The 4,745-nt window shown below is 44.3% G+C and overlaps 1 protein-coding gene across 3 annotated transcripts in view; it reads left to right on the forward strand.

Annotated features, from left to right (window-relative positions):
• The window catches only part of LOC118419160 (acid-sensing ion channel 5-like), a 24,954-nt gene that overhangs the window by 16,585 nt on the left and 3,624 nt on the right, over positions 1-4,745 (forward strand). The window lies entirely within an intron of this gene.

Here is a 4,745-nt window from a genome sequence, read left to right on the forward strand (position 1 = left end):
GAGGAGGCATGATTTTGTTGAGCGTTTCTACCCGAGATATTTATATTTCAAGGCATGGAATGGACATTTACCGTCGCAAAGATGTATTTGATAGCCTGTGAGCTACTGTTTAGCTTCATTTCGGCGTGTTACATCGTATTTTCAGTCGCCGAAGCGGCGAAGCCGCCATCTTGAAAATCCCGCTCCGTTTGTCACGTGACCCCGCCAGTGGTTGCGCAATTTCGCATAAGGATCGTGCAAATCACATAAGGCTCGTGTGTGTCACATAGTGATTCGTGCGAATTTCATAAAATTCGTGCGATTTCGCATAGTGATTCGTGCGAATTTCATAATATTCGTGCGTTTTCGCATAGTGATTCGTGTGTATCACATAATATTCGTACGAATTTCATAGGGATCGTGCAAATGCTTAGGCACCCCTGACCACCGAACCACGGAGCCTGGTAGAGGCTACTCAAAAATATCTATCGTGCACGATAGATATGTTTGAGATCGGGCTGGGGTCTGGTATCCAGGCTAGCACACCTATTGCCCATCCATATCTCTCGGCTTGAAGAGTGTTCTATAACTCAGTTGTCACTTTTAGATAAATCTCTTACAATAAGTCACAGGAAGTAGTCTTAAATCAGTACGGGTTATTTATCCCATTTTTTTAGCCCTTAAAAATATTTTTGAAACACGTGCTATCTACAAAGAGTTGTGCTAACATAGGGTACAAACCTTAACCCGTTTTATACCAGTATTCATTGAACATCTTACAAAGGTACTTCTTGAAACTCTCTTTGGTATAATAAAGGGATAAGACCCCCGCTATCCCATTTTTTGCCAATAGGTACTTCTTGAAACACTCTTTGGTATAATAAAGGGATAAGACCCCCGCTATCCCATTTTTTTGCCAATAAGTACTTCTTGAAACACTCTTTAATAACCGTCTGGTAAAAAAAGGGTTAACTCATGAAAAATTACATTAGCACGTTTTTTCAACTAACACGTTTTTATAAGTAAAAACAAAATCTGTACTAAATAAATGGACTAAATAATCAAGTCTCATAAATCAACTACGTTCCACAACAAATATTCTCTCACTGTCTATGCATACGTGTGTTAGTGACATTTGATTCAACGTTATACACTGTATAATCTTACTCATCGTCAATAAAGTCAAAGTCAGAAAAGTTCGTGTAATTATATATATACGGGATATGATACCGAGAAATCCTCGCCAGTTTGTATCTATGCATATCTTGTTATCAGACACGCCGTGTGTGGGTTTGTTTATATCCGGAATCGCGAGGTCCTCGGTCATTACCATGATGTCCCAGTGGACATGACACAGTACTGACATGCTCCACAACCTCGGCCAACACTGAGGGGAAGATCATTGTTATTGTTAATCAGTCTGGTGATAATGATTACGTGAAGGTATTTCCGTCCAAGTTTCTGGAGCTGGAGCTAGTTTTCCTGTATTACACTGATACTTGACCGTGCTGACAACTACAGACCACAAGGGCAACCGACATAACGTTGAGCTAAAACCGTAAGAAACTAACGAACCAAAGACATGGGAAATTAGCTTAAATACGACAAAAACTTATATACGACTGGGTAAAAAGTCTGGAGTTCCCAATGTTTGTTTACAAATCAAACGACTGTGTATCGAACGCTGTTTACTGACCATTGCTTCTTGTGGAACTTCAACTAATGACATGATTGAGACCAGGAAAACATCACGGCCCATCGCACAGGCTCTCCTTTGTTTTGGTGGGCTGGAGTCAGCCGTATCGACCGATAAAATCGGCAGGGAGGCCGAGTTACGCACAGGGGCTATCGGTACCCGCGTTGATCAGTATTATAAATGGGCCGATTCATGCCGACTGGGCGTTAATTAAAGAAAAAACGCACATTTCGCAGATAGAGTACGCCTACTCTCTAAGCAGAGGTTAGGCTCCGGCACTTTTTAAACGTTTTTCAGGCGTTTTTCCCGGGCTTTCTATTTTGTACTGTTTTCTTGATTTTTCGCGAGACATCAATGAAACAGTGGTTAAGGCCGCATGTAGCCAATCACAAGTATGCAAATGAGTCAAGTGTCACATGTATACAGATAGAAATGCGCATGGTCTCGTGTTGATTTTAACTTTTGGCTCCGAGTTTTTTCGAGGGCCCGGCCGGACCCAAATATAGCCCGGAAGCCACAGGGCATCCCAGTGAACCACGTGATGGTCACGACCGAAAGTAACAGAAAACAGACTTTTCCCGATTGTTACCTAAGTATTACACGGGTTAGTGATCATCGACTCAAGTTACTCATTACACTGCCATTTCAGGAAGCTTGATAATACGTTACGAAGAGGAAACATGGGGGACAAGCAGGATTCTCTGGACCACGAGTTTGCCAACTACACCACGTGCCACGGCGCGTCTCGGATCGCCAATGCCAAAAACAGACCCCACATGGCGCTGTGGACTCTGATCTTCTTAGCTGCGTTTGGCCTGTGCACGTGGCAGATTGTAGACAGGTGAGGTGTCGTCTTTCCACTATTGTCCTACTGTCGCTTCTTACCTTCGCAGAAAAAACGTACATGTATACATGTGTCTAGTCTATGGGTCAACGACATGTATGTGGCTGTACATTCATGTGACTGTTAATGCATGTAGCTGTATATATGGCTGTGTACTAGGACTGTGTATGTGTATTTGTCTATGTGTATGTGACTGTGTGTGTGCGGCTGTATGTTTAGTGACTGTACGTATGTAACTGTATGTTTACGTTTATGTAATCATACGCACGTGGTTGTGTGTGTATGCGACTGTATGTTTATGTGACTATGTGACTGACTGTGTATGTGTGTGACTGGCTATATGTGTGTGACTGTGTCTGTTACTGCGGATGTGTGCGTGAGTGCATGTTTATACAAACCTAGTTTCTCGGCTGCTTCACGTGAAATGCATGATTGTTCATTCCTTGATAAATACTGGAAAATTTGTTCAGTCCAATTTGTGTTGGAACTTCCAGTTTAACTTTTTTTCAGAATGTCTTTTACCAACACAGATGAACTTTCAAGTTATCATGGCTGACATACCTACATTTTCGTAATTAACTACTTTCAACTTTTTTATTCTCTTCCTCGCAGGTTCCAAAACTATTTCGCGTATCGCACTGGGACAGAGATTAACGTGCAGCTGGAGAGCGAGCTGGAGTTCCCGGCGGTCACTATCTGTAACTTTAACAGGTAATAACCCATCTCATTAATACTAACGATCCTTACTACCCATCTCGGCGTGTATCTGTTACACTGAGTTTTGGGAGACCGTGTAAGGAAAGATACGAGTGAGGTCTATCATTTCTGATCTCTTTTCTACCTAATGCCAGGTAACTTAAGGCTCGTTTCTTCTCTGTAATGCTTGAATGTCCGTGTTGTTTTTAGAGTCCAAGCTTCAGGCGTAACGCAGAACGACATGTTATACCCCCCTCACATTAGGCGAAAATCGATCGGACGACGATTCTGCGGCAATCGCCCGAGCCTCGCTTATGATAATCACTTTATTGCACAACAATTGTACAAGGTACAAAGTATAGCTTATATGTGACAGGGACGGTTTTCAGGTGAAAAATGCGCGCAATACTCTGTCGATCTTAAATATGGCCGATCTTCCATCCGTACGCCCGAAGATCGTGGATAATGTGAGGGGGGTATTACATGGCCGAGTCATCGCTGAAACCCTAAAAATGGTTCAAAGTGAAAACCAAAATAGTTCCGGAATGTTTTGCATAGTCTGATTCTGACTGCATTACGTCTTCTTAAACTAATGTTTTTTACTCCCCATCTCGCCGTGTACCATCTGTAACAGGGAGAACGCGGAGGCCGTAGAAGGATAGACAGCATTGGCGGGTTATGTCTGAAACAGAGAGAAGGGGCAAGTAGAACAGAAAGAAACAATATATACAAATACCCAGTGATCGACCCGGGAATCGAACCCGGGTCCTCCAGATCACAACACTAGCCGTCTAACTGAGTGAGCCAAAAGCCTTACAGGCGTTTGGTATGGTCAGTTTCTGGTACTAGAACCCACCCCACCCCCCACTGTTACACTACTCCCCCTTTTGTTTTCAAGATTCGTCCTCGAATCTCCGAGTTCGAGCACCCTGTGGGCAGGCACATCTCCGGCCTGTTATCCACCAGGGCAACGTCGGGCGCCAATGAAATGGGACTCTTAATCCCAGGGTCGTGGGTTCGAGCCCCACGTTGGGCGCCAATGAAACAGAGAGAAGGGGCAAGTAGAACAGAAAGAAACAATATATACAAATACCCAGTGATCGACCCGGGAATCGAACCCGGGTCCTCCAGATCACAACACTAGCCGTCTAACTGAGTGAGCCAAAAGCCTGACAGGCGTTTGGCATGGTCAGTTTCCGGTACTAGAACCCCCCCACTGTTACATGTCTATCATCTCTGACCTCTTGTCTATCTAATGACAGGTAACTTCTTGCGCGTTTCTTCTCCAACACTTAATTGTCCGTTTTTTGTTAGAATCCGTGCTTCAGGCGTAACGTGGAGCGACTTGTTGTACCTGGGTCACGCTTTCTTCGTCCCGGTTCTGATGGACAACCCGGCCGCTCTGCAGGCCTACGTCGAATCCATCGACTGGGACTCTTACAACGCCTCCATGGAGCTTCTGGAGGACTTCCCCGGTTTCGTGCGACGTCACGGGTTCGTTCTGGACGCAAACACACTTGCAGAGTGCAC

Source organism: Branchiostoma floridae, chromosome 7, assembly GCF_000003815.2.
Source record: "Branchiostoma floridae strain S238N-H82 chromosome 7, Bfl_VNyyK, whole genome shotgun sequence".
Lineage (NCBI taxonomy): Eukaryota > Metazoa > Chordata > Leptocardii > Amphioxiformes > Branchiostomatidae > Branchiostoma > Branchiostoma floridae.